Here is a 16,438-nt window from a genome sequence, read left to right as displayed (position 1 = left end):
CCTGCTTGTTGGCAAGGGAGGCAGGGGCATGAGGAAGCCAAGAGGTGAAGCAGAAAGACAACTCCAGGGGGGGCTAAAATCTGCCTTCTGAGTTGGGCTTTGCCAGCAAAGGGCTCTAGGCTCTTGCCGAGACTCTGGACCTCAGTTTCCTCTGATTAAAGTGAGAGGGTTGGATCAGAAGAGATGAAAGCCCATCTCAATCCTGACATCCTGACCTCTAAGGGTCTTCTCAGCACTGATATCCTGTCTCCTAAGGGCCTTCCCTGTTCTGATATACTGTGTCTTATTGACCCCTCGTACTCTAACATCTTCTAAGGGTCCTCCCAACTCTTGTGTTCTAAGGAGCTTCCCAACGCTGACACCTTGCATTCTAAGGGTCCTCCCAATGCTGACTTCTGGAGCTCTAAGAATCCTGTCAGATGTGACATTCTCTGTTCTAATATTCTTTCCAGATCAAAGACCTTATGTCACTATGACCTGATCCAGGGAACATTGTGAAGCTGAGTCTAGATCCAGAGAGACAGAGGGGACAAGGGAAATGAAGGTGAGGGAGAGTTGACAGGTCAGGGAAGAACTTGCTGCTGCCTCAAGGTGTTTAGCCCATGATGTCCTCCCAACTCAGTCTTAGACTAGAGGTTAAAGGGAGGTGATGGAACCGTCTCAGTACCCCCAGATCCCAATTCACACGGCCTCCTCACAAGAATTCACATCAGATCTCTTTTTGCAGCCATTGGAGTTTGTTGAAGCCAGGCCAGAATTCTACACAATTTATGAGCCTTTGTGGGGTGCTGTAGGAAACAGGAGACAGCGGTGACTGTGACCCCCCTAGAAGACCATGGCCTTCCCTACCTTCCCATCAATCAATAATCACTTAAGCACAGCTAGATGGCATTGTGGAGGATGAGAGTTCTAATCCAATCTCTAACACTTACTAGCTGTGTGACCTTGGGCAAATTACTTAACCCTGATTGCCCTGCATCCAGGACCATCTCCAGTTGTCCTGATTCATCTGGTCACTGACTTTGCAGGAGAAAATGAGGCTGGTAACTTAGCATACCATCCCCTCACTCAAATACAATTCACCTCTCTGATGTGGTCTTCTTCAAAAAAAAAAATGAAAGGGGCAGCTAGGTGGCGTAGTAGATAAAGCAACACCAGCCTTATAGTCAGGAGTACCTGGGTTCAAATCCAGTCTCAGACACTTAATAATTACCTAGCTGTGTGGCCTTGGGCAAGCCACTTAATCCCATTTGCCTTGCAAAAAACCTAAAAAAAAAAAAATGAAGGATAAACATTATCAAAATCATTTAGTAAGCATCTGCAATGTGCCAGACACTGTGCTCCCATCCTCCTTCACTATCCAACTTGAAGGGGATTCCTGCACTGCCTCTAGTCCCTCAAGACCTTCCTCAGTTGTCTTCCACCCCCCCCAGGAAAAAGACTCCCCCTCCTAGACCCTTTCCCATGCTGCTCCTGGTCTGGTTGGAGAACACACACCCCATGGGCCCCAAGGACCCCACAAAAGGGGTGGTTGAGGGTAGGAGATGGGGCCCGAAGGCCTAGAGATGGAGAATGTAACCTAAGTTTGACTTCCAAATATGGCTCCAGCTCTTTGTCCATATAGAGTACTTAGACCTAGGACTCTGCTGCCCCCTTGTGGTTTCCATGGGTACATGAACCTGAAACCATGTTTCAAGGCCAAGGCCAATATAGGTGAGGTCTCTAGACCCTAATCTCTAACTCCTAATCTCACTGAAGAAGCTAAATGGCACAATAGATAAAGCCCTGGAGTCAAAAATCTATAATTTCTCTGGGGCAGTTGGGTGGTACAATGGATAGTCAGGAAGAGCTGAGTTCAAATCAAGCCTCAGATGCTTCCTTGTTGCATCTGGGAAAGTCACTTAACTCTTATTTGCCTCAATTTCCTCATCTGTAAGATGAGCTGGAGAAGGAAAAGGCAAACTACTCCAGTTATCTTCACCAAGAAAAACCCAAAAGAAATCAGGAAGAATTGTCCCTGTCTGAAAACAACTAAACAGCAACAATCTCATTAGAGCAGGGAGGGACCAAATTACAGAATCATAGAATGAATGTGAGAGTTGAAAGAAACTCCAATGGCTACCCAATGTAGTTTTTCCCCCCTTTCTTTCCTTTCTTTCCTTCCTTCTCTTCTGGAAGCAATAGAGTTAAGTGACTTGTCCAGGGTCCCACAGCTAATAATTGTCTGAGACCAGATTTGAATTACGGATTTCCTGACTGCAGGGCTAGTGCTCTATCCACTGCACCACCTAGTTGCTCCTGCACATTTCTTTGGAAAATCTAAGTTGTTTGATGAGATCCCTTGGGCGCTCACACATTGTTCTCTTGAAACAAATCATATTTGTCTTCCACATTAGAATTGTTTTTCTTGCTGTTTTTTAGAATTTTCTTCTTTAGACATCTCCTATCTGTCTTGAAATAAATTTCTCTGATAAGATTCTATCTTTCCTTCCCCTCAACCTTTTAAAATCCACTTTTTCAAAATCTAAGATGCATGCCAATATTATGTCCAAATTTCCTCTCCTTTCCAATCACAAACTCTAAGAGAGAATCCTCTCCTTGGGGAATCTATCATTTCCATCCTGCACTCAATTCCTCCCTGTTAGTGAAAATCAGATTCAGAATTGAATCACCCTGTCATTTCATCAATCATTTTGGAGGAAGAAATTATTATTAAAACATTTGAAGAAAATATTAACTGCTCTGCTTTGGACATAAAGAGTTCCAGCAGATGTTTGGATATTTGGTGCTCCCCATCAGTACCATATTATGACTCTAGTCTAGGAATGTGATATATTTCCCAAACTCCATTTCCATTGCCTCTTTCTGTTCAAGTGGTCTATGGGATGATCTCCGTTGCCAATATCACTTCTGTTTTGCCCCTTCTTTACCCAAATGCTCTCTCCCATGATTCTCTCTTATAGTTTCTAGGTTTTTAAAATCTAGGGTGCATGTCTTAGTTTATTCCACAGAGATATAATACAATGCTGCCCCTACCTTTTAAAGTCATAGGTCCCAGTCATGGGTTTCATTCTGCCAAGTTTAAGTGATATCAGAAAGTTCAAATGCATTAGGATACCTAGTTTCTCTAGACTAAATGTTGGATATTTGTGTATAGGAAATGGGAAGTCAAAGATTTTACTATTGACTCCTTTCTTGAGTTTTATCTTTTGTGAACTTCTGGGTCTCTTCTGTTAATTTTTCTTCATTGTTGCAAACTCTCTAATATCTACTTTGGGGAATATACAAAGGCAATCTTCTTCATCTCATTCTTTTTTAGCTTAAAGTCCTTTTGATTAGATTTACAAGATACCTGGCAAATGCACCACCACCATCACCATCATGATCACCACTACGTTATATTTGTCCACTCTTTAAAGTTTTATGTTTATTTTGTTGTCTTTGGTCATTTTCAATTATGTTCAACTCTTTATGATCTCATTTGGGGTTTTCTTGACAAATATACTGGGATCGTTTGCCATTTCCTTCTCCAGCTCATTTTACAGATGAGGAAACTGAGGCAACAAGGGTTAAGTGACTTGTCCACAGTCAAAAAACTAGTAAGTGTATGAAGGCAGATTTGAACTCAGCTCTTCCTGACTTATGCCCAGTGCTTTATCCAATGTACCATCCAGCGGCCCTTGAATTTATTATCTCATTTGCTTACTTGGTGTATGATCCTGATATTCGTAAACATCCATTATCTCATTTCATGCTAATTATGGCTAACTTTTATATATCACTTTGAGATTTGCAAAGTGTCATCCTCACCACAATCTTCTGAAGTATATGCTATGATTAATCCCACTTTACAGATAAGGAAATTGAGCCTGAGAGAGATGAAATGACTTGCCCAGGTTCACATAACTAGTAAGGGCCTGAGGCATGATTTAAACTTGGCTCATCCTAGCTCCAAGTGCAACATTCTATCCACTATACTCCTAGCTGAATTTGACCTTTACAAACCATTATTAGGGGAACTCCTGCTCTAAGAAGAAACCTGCAGAACCTATAAGCCATGATCTACCATCTTGTTCAGTCTCTCTTTGAAATACTTTGCCTTCAAAAGCTAACAGCAAAGAAAACCTGTGCTGGTGTGGTCTTCAATTTCCTGCCTAAGACTTCATAATCATTGGAATGTAGGTTCCTTCTGGCAGTATCATTTTTACCCACATGCATCACCATAAATGAGTGGTTGTCATATGTTTTGATAAGTCTTGAGAGGTTCTCTGTTATGTCTTGGGTATGTGCCCAGGGAAGACAAGAGAGTTCCCTGTTGTTATAGCAGGTTGACACCCCCCCCCCAAGATGGGCATCACCAATTACTCTACTCATTTCTTCCTCTTCTGACCTTCTCTGGATGCCCTCTGATTTCTGTGGTTCCATGACAGTCTCAGGAGAATAAGTAGCTTCCTCTTTACTCTTCCTTAGAGCATCCAGTTCCTTCTTCAAACAATCTCCAACAAGTATGTAATCCAGTGGTTCAGTTGGTCCTTTCTCCACCCTTTCTTCTCTATGTAAACACTTCCACAATCCAACCCCTTGACAAATGCTTCACTCCTCCACCTTAGATCCCTCCCCTTCCCTCACTCCTACTGAAGCTTTGATTCCATTTTCCTTATGAATACTTCATTGTTCCTAACAAACATGGAGAAGTGTCCTTCTAGGTCCTTCACCTTCACCTGCAGGAGGGCGATCAGCCTACACTTGGCCCATAGATAACAGTCACTGGGCCATAGCAGAAACACAAACATGGCAAGCTTGATGTAAGCCATTGCACAATTCTTCCTCCTCTCCCTACTGGTTGAGAATTTTTTTTTAACTGCTTATGCTTCAACCCTAAGCTGTTGTTCAGTCATAAGTCATTTCTGACTCTTTGTGACCCCTTTTGGGGTTTTCTTGGCAAAGATATGGGAGTGGTTTGTCATTTCCTACTTCAGCTCATTTTCCAGTTGAGGAAAGGTGAAGTAACTTGCCTGAAGTCACAGAGCTAGTAAGTATGAGACCAGATTTGAACTCAGAAAGATGAGTCTTCCTGATTCCAAGCCTAGGGCTTTATCCACTGAGCTGCCTAGCTGTCCCTTAACCCTAAGTAAAATGTTTATAGCCAATGAAACCTCTTAATAATTTGAAAGATCCCACTTAATTTTCTTTCCTTAATCTCAATTCCTAAACTCTACCCCAGTTTCCTTTGCCTCTTATACCAACTTCTTATAGTTTCACCAGTTTGCTCCAATCTATGTGTATCTTTAACCTTTAATTGCTCTTTTCTTTCTTATCATGACTAGTCTGGCCAAATACCTTTTTCTTCCAGAAACTTCCCCTTCAAATCTGTGCTCCTTAATCCTCTTTAATCCTCTTTAATCCACCCTTTAATCCTCTCACTTCCCCCTCCATCCACCCAACAATCAATCAATAAACATTTATCACAACCTACTATGGGCTAGGTTCTATTATGAAGCTGTTGTTTAGTTGCTTCAGTTATAGTCGACTCAGGATCCCATGTGGGGTTTTCCATGTCCTTCTCCAGCTCATTTTACAGTGATGAAACAAGTATAAACTGATCTCCCTCTTGCAGGTGAAGGTGAAGGTGAAGAGCCTGGAAGGACACTTTTCCATCCACAAGGTTATTAAGGTCAAGGCACTTGCCCAGGTAAGAGACTAGACTTGCACTCAGGTCTTTCAGACTCCAAGGTGGGTGCTCTAATCATTATACCATCCAGCTGACCCATTCTATGTTCTATCTATGCTCTTGGGTTAAAAAAAAGGAATTTCTAATTTACCCTCCTGGACCTGTCTTCTTCCCTTTAACTTCCTTTTACAGAACCAGGAAGTAGACATTGGACCAATATCCAGATCTGGAGAATATTTTTCCAATTTTTCCATAAATTTCTCCTCTTAAATTCAATTTGTCCTTCTTCACTAGTCTACATCACTAAAATATTACAAATACAATCTCCTCCTTCTTACCATAGAACAGAGAATGTCAGAACTGAAAGAAATTTCAGATATCAATTAGTTTTACCCTCTGAGGCTTGAAAAGGGGGTCATAATGAAGTCAAGGTCCCCCACACAGTAAGGGTTGGGATGGCCCAGGTTTCATAATTAAGTTTAACAGGCACCAAATTAAAAAACAATTTTTTTCTTGATCTTCAGAGCAAGAATGAGAGGTATCATGTGAAGAAGAAATTGCCTTCCATCAGCAAACTCATTTTTATTTTGTAAAATTTAAATTTTTTTTTATTTATTTATACATGACTAAACTATTCTTTTTGTAGGAGAGAAAAAAGTGTGCTTCAGTCTGTATTCTGATACCATCAGCTCTGTCTCAGGTGGATCACATTCTTTATCATAAATCCATCAGAGAAGTTACATCCATATTTTTCCACAGTTGCTGTTGCTCCTTCAGCAAATTTATGAAGGCACACAATATGAAACTCTTCAGGTGATGGGGCAGGAAAATTTAAGTAAATCGTATTTTCTAAGGGGAAAAACAGATTTTTCACTTTCAATTTTCAGTAACTGGGAGGCACAGGGTCATTTTAAGAAACCATAATTTGGCATTCAAAAGTGAACTTTCCCCACATCTTTAATAAAAAGTATGATAAAATATCATGTCTTTAATCCTTTACTGGTAGATATGTTGTTGGTGAAATGTATATTCTTGATGACAGAGTTTAATGGACAAAGATACAAAAATCACATTTCCCTGGGTACATTTTCAAGCCATCTTACCAAAAAATAAAAATAAAAATGGCAGGATCTGAGAGTTGGCAGGGAATTCAGGGCGACTAGCCCACCTGTAGCTGACCAAGACCCCTTTCTCTCTCCCTCATTCTCATAGCCAATCAGTTGCAAAATGTATTATATCTACCTTCACATGTCTCTCTCTTTCCACTTATACAGGCTTCCATCATGCTTATATCGGTCTCCTAGTCTCAAATTTCTTTCCACTCTAATCCATTCTCCATACAATTGCTCCAGTGATTTTCCTAATCAATCATTTTCATGGTTCCCTATTCAATAATTTTCTGTGGCTCCCTATTTATCAATTATAGATTCTTCTGTCATTTAAAGCTCTTTGCTACCTGGTCCCATCTTATTTTTCCAGGTTTATTCATCATTACTCACTTTTACACGTTACTGAATTTCTTTTTATTGTTGTTCAGTCATGTGTGACTCTTTTGTGACCCCATGGACCAGACATCACACCAGATCCTTTTATCCTCCACTGTCTCCCAAAATCCATCCAAGTTCATCGTGCGTGTTTTCACTATCTATATCATTCTCCGTCATTTCCTTTTGTCTTCAAGCTTTCCCAACCAGCATCATTTTCAATGAATACTGTCTTCTCATTATGTGACCAAAGTATTTAAGTTTCAGCTTCAGTATTTGACCTTCCAGCAATTAGTGGAACTATATTCCACTGAATATTGATTGAATTGACCTTCTTGCTGTCTGAGGGACTATCAAAAGTCTTCTCCAATAATACAGTTCAAAGGTATTGATTCAACATTCACAGCCACACATTGTTACTGGAAAAACCATACCTTTGACTATGTGAATCTTTACCAGAAGGGTGATGCTGTTTAGTATGCTGTCCAGATTTACCATAGCTTTCCTTCCAAGGAGCAAGTGTTTTCATTTCATGGCTACAAATTAAAAACAGTTGCTGTATTAGGTGATCTTTGAGCTCAAGAATATAAAGTCTGATACAGTTTCCATTTCTTCTTCCTCTATCTGCCAGGAAGTGATGGCACCAGTTGCCTTGATCTTATTTTTTTTTTAATTATAAGCTTCAAGCCTGCTTTTACATTCTCTTCTTTCACTTTCATCAAGAGGCTTCTTAATTCCTTTTCACTTTTTGCCATCTAAATGATGTCATCTGCATATCCGAGATTGTTATTTCTCTCAGCAACCTTAATTCTGAATTTTGATTTATCCAACCTAGCATTTCATATGATTTACTCTGCTTATAAGTTAAATAAAATGACAATATGCAACCTTATCATACTTCTTTTTTGTTTGTTTATTTGTTTTGTTTTTGCAAGGCAATGGGGTTAGGTGACTTGCCCAAGGTCACACAGCTAAATGAGTATTATGTGTCCAAGGTCAAATTTGAACTCAGGTCTTTCTGATTCCAGGGCCAGTACTCTATTCACTGCACCATCTTTTCCCATTTTAAACAATTAATTGCTCCATATTTGATTTTAACTGTTGCTTTTTGACCTACAAACAGATTTCTCAGGAGACAAGTAAGATGTTTTGGTACTCCCACCTGTATGAAAACTTGTCCCATTTTGTTATGATCCAGTGTAGTCAATGAAGCAGAAGTGAATGTTCTCTGGACATGCTTTGCTTTCACCATAATCCAGTGAATATTGACAATTTGGTCTCTACTTTCTCTGCCTCTTTGAAAACCAACCTGCTCTTCTGGCAGTTCTTGAGTCACACCTTGCTGAAGCTTAACTTGCAGAATTTTAAGCATAATCTTACTGGCCCGTGAGATAAGCAGAATTATTTGATAATCAGAACATTTCCTAGCATTGTCCAGCTTTAGGATTAGGACATAAATTGATCTTTCCAATCCATTGGCTACAGTTGTGCTTTCCAAATGTGCCAGCATATTGAATTCAGCACTTTTAACAATGTCATCTTTTAGGATTTTGAATTGTTCAGCTGGAATTTCATCAGCTCCATTATTGTTTAACAATGTTCCTGAGTCCGATTGACTTCCCTCCTCACCTCATATAACCTCTAAGGTTTGTCTCAAGTGCCACCTTCTACCTGAAGTCTTTCTTGATGCCCCACAGGTGCAAAACCCTTCCCCCACTTATCTTGTATGTACTTTTGCATATGACCAGGCACATTGTTTCCTTCTTCTAGAAAGCTTATTGTATACCATGGAAACAATGTAAAGACTGGCAAATTGCCTTCTGGTGGGGGGGGGAGTAAGAATTAGAGGAAAAATTGTAAAACAAAATAAATAAAATCTTTAAGTAGAATGTAAGTTTATCAAGGGCAAGTTCTGTTTCATTTTTGTCATTGTATCCCCAGGACCAGTCAAAGTGCCTGGCTCATACTAGGTGCCTAAGAAATGTTTGATCTATCTCTAACAAGTGATCATCCAACCTCTTCTTGAAAGCCAGGGAAATCAGTGAGGAAACTCATGATCTCCTAGGGGAGGCTAATATATGTTGTACAAGTTTTTCCTTATATCAAAAGCCCAAATGTGACTTGAAGTTTACACCTATTGGTCCTACTGCCCTCTGAGGTCACTTCCTCTTTTGTACGGTAATCCTTCTGATGTTTGATGTCGGTTATAAAGTTTTCCCTTCAGGATAAACAGTTCAGGTTCTTTCAGCCAGTACTCTATTTGTTGCATAAGCAAGAGAACCTTCTCCATCCTAGTTGACATCATGAGTAGACTCTTCTGTTAGCATCTTTCTTAATGCAATAGTGCTCATAATGAAGCCTAACATCCCCATAGATTTTTTTTTAGCAGATATGTCATGCCATTGATTTGCAGATTGCAATCCACTATCATCCCTCTCCCTCTAGTTTTATAGATGAAATGCTAGCTAGTTCTTCCTTCTCCATGTTGGAGTTGTGAAGCTGGCTTTTTGAGGCCCAAATCCAATTTCCTCTTTCACAACATGATACTACTACTTCTGACTTTCCCTGATGTCAATAAAATTCTTTCTGACCTAAGTTATCCTCAGTCCAGTCTCCTTTGTAAGGTACCAGATCCAAAGTAGATGACTCTTAGAGTTGGAAAGGACTTTCAAAGATCACCTAGTTTGTACCTTTCTCCCCCCCAATAGCAAAGCCAACTCTAGACAGATTGGGGCTATTCAGTCTGTCTTTCAAGATTCCTAGAGAAGGAAACCACCCTTTCCCTCCAATATCTGCCTGGCTTCTTGGAACAGTCCTTGCAGTCTAGAAATCCCTATGTCCAACCTAAGTCCATCTCTGGTCCAACTCATTTCCTCTTCCTCTTTCCTTCAGCGGAGAGATCTTAACTTGGACCTGAGTCAACAGGTTCTGGAAGGTGTCACTCAGGGACAGGAACTATACTCTGGTTCAAATCCAGGCCAGGTTGTAAAAGATGACACATTGGGTGCTGTTACTACTACCTGAGTCAGCTCATCTCTACTCTAATTGCTCAAAACCCACCCCAGAGCCTTAGAAGGTTGACACAGGTGTCAGGAATACCATTGGCACCACTATTTCACCTGGACCTTTCCTCCCCTTTCCCTTCTCCCATTTCCACCTCTCTGCCTCTGTTTGTTATCCTGCCTTCAATTCCACCATTAACCAAATTCTTTCTTTTGGATATGGTGGACATGTGCCAAGAAAGTTCAGGCATATTTTTTTCCACCTAATGTTGGAATATAGAGAAAATGTCCCATTACATACAGACAGACATATATTTCACATCCACACATAGACATATATATTTATATACTGATATATATGTGTGTATGGATACTAATATGTGTGTTTATGTTGATCTGTTTCTAATTCCAATGAGGAATTCAAGGAATCAGATGGAGACAGAATTTTTGAGCTAAGCATAGACTTGGAGAGAAATTTGCTTAGGACTCAGAATCCTCGTGAGTCCTAGAGGGAAGGACTATCTAGAAAACTGAGAATCTGAAACTGGCCTGGACCTCAATAGGAACAAACAATTATGGTAACATCAAGTTATGTGCAAGTGTAGAAGACACTGCAGAACTGAAAACTAGAAGGAGAACTCTAATCAAGGAGAACAGAGCTATACCTGGAGAGCAGACCCACAAGTTGACCTTTACTGACACTGTGAGTCATGTGGACTGTGTGGGTCTGTGGACTTGATGGCAAGACCCACCAGAGGAGAAGGTTGTTTGCCTCCAGGACACTCAACATGCATTAATTACTCAGAGATATGTATCTGGGAATAGTCAATTGTTTCAACCTCTAAATTGGAAGAACTGTATTGGTTCCTATGAGAAAGAAGAAGACCCTTTAGCAATAGTTTTTCTCTATTTGCTGAAGGTTTGCCTAAGAGAGATTGGATAGAAATGCTTTCTGGGGTTCTAGTGAGCATTCTTTCTGTTTCCTTCCCTATGTAAATAAAACTTCATCTATGCTTAGCATCTTGAGAGAACTGAATGCTTGCAAGAGAGTAAGGACCCTTTTAAGGAGAGCAAAATGAGAAGGATGCTAAAGATTTGAGGATTTTCCTGGGTGAGGTGATGAATCACAGAAATTTTGTGAGAGCTAGCCCCCAAGTTCTATCTCAGTTCTTGGACAGGAAGAATGCTCTGACACCAGGGTGACTAGATATGAAAAGTCCCCCCTTTCCATGGAATTTTTTTGTTTTTATTTTTTGTTTTTGCAAGGCAATGGGGTTAAGTGACTTGCCCAAGGTCACACAAACTAAGTAACTATTTTTTTTGACCTTCTCAAGTGAAGATTTATTTGTGCATGGAAGAAGACACAAACATGTTTATAGGCAATAGGCACGAAGGGAAATATTATATTGGTTATATCGATCTGTCAAGAAACAGTTAAGTACCTGTTGGGCTTTTCCTCTCAACTCAGGCTTATGTAAAATCTGCATATAACCTCTCACTGGAGGGTGGGGGTGCATGTATATATGCATGTTTGATGTTTTCTTTTTTTTTAACTTATTTTTTTATTCTCATTTTGTACAAATGTTTTTTTACATTAATAAAATATTCTTGTTTACAAGTAAACAAAATACCCCTCCCCCCATGAATATAGATAGACTTGCTTGGGCGAAAAAAGTAAAGGGGAGAGAAAAAAATTAAAATAAAAAAATAATAGTAATAATTGTAGGTATGGCCAGGTGGCGCAATGGACGAAGCACCATCCCTGGAGCCACGAGCACCCGAGTCCATATCCAGCCTCATAAACCCAACAATCACCCAGCCGTGTGACATGCAAGCCACCTGATCCCCACTGCCCTGCAAAAACCAAAAAAAAAGAAAGAAAAAAAAGACCCAAAATAAAATAAAATAGTAATAATAGTAGGGGTGGCTGGGTGGCAGACGGAGCATTGGCCCTTGAGCCAGGAGCACCTGGGTCCAAATCCGGCCCCAAACACCCAAAGATCACCCCACTATGTGGCCCCAGGCTGGCCCCCCAGCCCCACTTGCCCTGCACCCTCCCCCAAATAATAACAAAAAAAAATGTGCTTGAGTCTTTGTTCCAACACCAACAACTCTGTCATGGGTGGATCTCATTCTTTATGGTAAGTCCATCACAAAAGTTACTTCCATATTTTTCCAACGTTGCCATTGCTGATCGCAACTCCCTCCTTTCTTATTTCTCCACTACCATGTACTCTATTTTTTCTCTCCTTTCGCTCTGACTCTGCTGTAGGGTCACTGAGTGGCACAGCAGACAGATCCCTGGTCCTGGGGCCAAGAAGCCCTGAGCCCCCATACCACCCCTAAACTAAGTAACTATTAAGTGTCTGAAATCAAATTTGAACTCAGGTCCTCCTGACTCCAGAGCTGGTGTTCTATCCACTGTGCCACCTAGCCACCCCAACACTATTTCCATAGAATTTCAGGCCCAGTAACATTTTGTGACATGTCTAGAGTGCATTGTTCCCACTATTTAATTTGAGTCTCATAATAACATTGTGAAATAGGAATTGTACATATTATTCCCATCTCCATTTTATAGGTGAGGAAAGAGAAACTTAGTGAGATTAGATTTAGCCCCACAAATCCTAGAGCTAAAAGAGATTTAGGCCATTTCTGGAGTCCATCAGTCAGCAAGCATTTAATAGACACTTGCTCTTTGCCTGGTCCAGTGTTGAGCCCTTGGGATATAATGAAGGCTGCCCTCAGGGAGCTTACAATCTAATGGGAATGACAACATGGGTAGAGTAGACAGGAATCCTCTCCATAGCATCCCTAACCAACAAATGCTAATCCAACCTCTGCTTGATTACCTCCATTGCTGAGGAACTCCTTTCTGAGGCAGCACAAGTTCCTTTGAGATAACTGATCACTCAGAAATTCTTCTTTCCATGAAGTAAAAATTTGCCTCACTACAACTTTCCTGGCAAGGGGTGGACCATGGTTTTGCTTTGCTTTGTTTCTTCAGCTCTTAGACTCTCAGAACTACTGGCAGAAAATAGACCCTCCATGAAATATTTGTTGACTGACTCCATCTCCTACTCTCTGGGACTAAGCAGAACCAATTCATTTCCTCTTCAATTACTGGAAGTCAGCTCTCATATTCTCCCCCTAGGCCACCTCTGAGTCTTCACTAAGCTTTATATCCCAGCCTAGTTGGGAGTCCCCTCAGTATCATGACTCAATGAAAGGCAGCAACAGTCCCTGCTTCCAAGGAGCTCACAAATTGGAGGTGGAAAGACTTGGCCATGTGACCATGGGCACTTAGCTGCTTTGAGACTCAGTTTTCTCTTCTGTCAAATGGAGATAAAAGTTCTTGTAAGTAAAGAAAACCTACAGAACATAATGAAGTTTAGATGAGATGATGTTCTTTGAAGTTCAGATGATAGAGGATTCTGTAAATATATCCATTTAATATAAAATGGCATCCAGTTTTTGGATAGCCCCAAGATCTTTTTTTATTTCCCTGGGTTTCAAGGTGAAAGGGTAAGGATCAGGGAACCAAATCAACTAGGCTCACTCCCCAAGGACTGTTACCTCATGTCTCTAAGTCTGCCTAAATACTAGCAAGAGTAGACAGATTCTAAGTCCCAGAAGTAGACGTCTACCTCAATCTCTCCTTCCTGAGGTTCACTCAAAGATGGGTACTACAATTCCTCATAGTCAATACTATGAGTAGGAAGGGATCTTAGAACTGAAGAGGTTAGAACCCAGACTATAAGAGCTATGAATATAGAAAATATCAGAGCTGGGAGGGCCCTTAGAACACAGAATGCTAGAGTCAGATGGGACTTTAGAGACAATCTAACCTGACCTCTTCATTTCCATATCCCTCTTGCAGGAAAAAGCCAACCTGTGGCTCTTTGGCCAAAGTTGGATGCCCACAGGCATGAGAATAAACACTTTGGCAAGGGGTCTGGCACCACTAGGAGAGGGGTCTGGACTGCTTTCCTCTGGCAGGAGATCAGGACAGGGGTGGGTGAAGAATAAGAACATTAGGCTGGGCAGGGGTTTCTACTGCCCCTCAGGGTGCCTAGGTCTCGCCAGATTCTGTTAGGTTGGCATTAGTGATGCCCTTATGTGCTCTCCAACCTGGCTGGCTGGCCAAAGCCTCCAGGTTTCTTGCCAGGATCTAGATATGCTAGGGCAGGTTTAATTAAGAGAATTGACTTTTTCCCACTGTGCCAATATGGATTCATGTTCTTATGAGTCCACAATTCAGACATGGAAGGGAGATTGGAGGTCATTTTATATAAACCTCCCACTTTCTCCCTGTTGGAATCTCCTCTACCATATCTCTAATAGGCAGTCTTTCATTTCCAGAGACTGGGAGCTCTCCCTCCTTTAGAGAAGCCACTTTCTCCCTACATGTTCATTGCTGGTGGGCATCTGACATTTGTTGAAAGCCCCGAACTTTGCTCTTTCTTGATTTTAAGGAAGGAGGATGGCAAAAGAAACTCAGAATGGGAAGAGCAAAGTAAGCATAACTACTAATCTGGTCTGCCCCTTCCTCGACTCCTGTCCATGGGCAGGCAACTTGGATGGCAAGGGAATTCACCCTCATTTCAAGCCACCGTCCCTATAACTATCGCAGACACTGGGCCACCATTTTCATAGGAAGACAGCATGGAATAAAACAGAACAAGCTGGACTTGGAGTCAGGAACACCCTGATTCTAATTCTTCCTCGAACCCTCAAACAAGATGCTTCATGACTATGACCCAGTTTCTTCATCCTGAAATATGAGGCTTGACAGCTTTTCTGCTGAGCCTTAGGCCTTCATCCCCATTCGACTTTTTTTATGTCTCTCCCCCATACAGAATGCAAACTTGTTTTTTGCACAGTTGTTCTTTTTGGCTTGGATTTGTATCTTGTGGTTATTGGGACAGATCCTGGAAGCTACTTGGCTTGCTTTGGAAGCCTCTAGGATCCTTTCCAGCTCAGAATCCATGATCTTATGACCCTATGATGTCCATGATAATAGCCCACAGGGTTGTGATGACAAGCAAATTCTCAAGGTTCATAAAGTCATTTGTAAACCTTAACATTTATAGGAATACTACTTAATTTTGTTGTTTTTGTGTGGTGGTTCAGTCATTTCAGTTGCTTCTGACTCTCCATGACTCCATTTAGAATTTTCTTGGTAAAGATACTGGAATGGTTTGCCATTTCCTTCTCCAGCTCATTTTACAGATGAGGAAACTGAGGCAACAAGGTGAAGTCACTTGCACAGGGTCACACAGCTAGTGTCAGAGGCAAGATTTGAACTCAGGAAAAGAGTCTTCCTGACTCTAGGCCTGGCACTCACTCTACTGTGCCATCTAATTGTTCTATCATCATCATTATATTATTATTATTATTCAATCAGGTTCCATCTCATATAATTTAACTTACACTTTCTGCACCACACTCTAAGGGTAAGATGAATGATAATGATTAGATGTGACTTCATTGGTGCAAGGAAATTCTATATATATATATGGATTATATGTGTGTATGTAGATATGGGTATATCTCATGCATGTTTATAATAGCTAACATTTATTTTATTTTTTTTTAGGTTTTTGCAAGGCAAACTGGGTTAAGTGGCTTGCCCAAGGCCACACAGCTAGGTAATTATTAAGTGTCTGAGACTGGATTTGAACTCAGGTACTCCTGACTCCAGGGCCGGTGCTTTATCCACTACACCACCTAGCTGCCCCTAAATTCAAAGCACTGACTAATTTTATTTTATTTTATTTTTTTATTTTTTGCAAGGCAATGGGGTTAAGTGACTTGCCCGAGGCCACACAGCTAGGTAATTCTTAAGTGTCTGAGGCCAGATTTGAACTCAGGTACTCCTGACTTCAGGGCCAGTGCTCTATCCACTGCCACCTAGCTGCCCCACCTAGTAGCTAACATTTATAAGAGATTTCAAAAGTCCTTTACACATAAGCTCATTATACTTGATTACCTCCTAGGAGACAGATTCTATTATTCTCATTTTATAAATGAGAAAACTTCAGCTAAGTGTCTAGTAAGTATCACACAGATAGTAAGTGCATAAGGTAAGATCTGAACTCAGGTCTTCCTGACTGCAAGTCCAAAGCTCTACCCACTACTCATGTGCCATAAGAAAGCTCTTTCTACAAATGTAAGTCAGAACCTTCTCTGCACTTATGCTCTTAGATGGTAGCCTGAGGGCACCAAAGTGTTAAATGTGAGCCTGGGCTCACTCAGCCAGGATTGGCCAGAAATAATAC

This window comes from Macrotis lagotis, chromosome 1 (assembly GCF_037893015.1).
Source record: "Macrotis lagotis isolate mMagLag1 chromosome 1, bilby.v1.9.chrom.fasta, whole genome shotgun sequence".
In the NCBI taxonomy this organism is placed as follows: domain Eukaryota; kingdom Metazoa; phylum Chordata; class Mammalia; order Peramelemorphia; family Peramelidae; genus Macrotis; species Macrotis lagotis.
Note: the sequence above shows the minus strand (reverse complement) of the source record.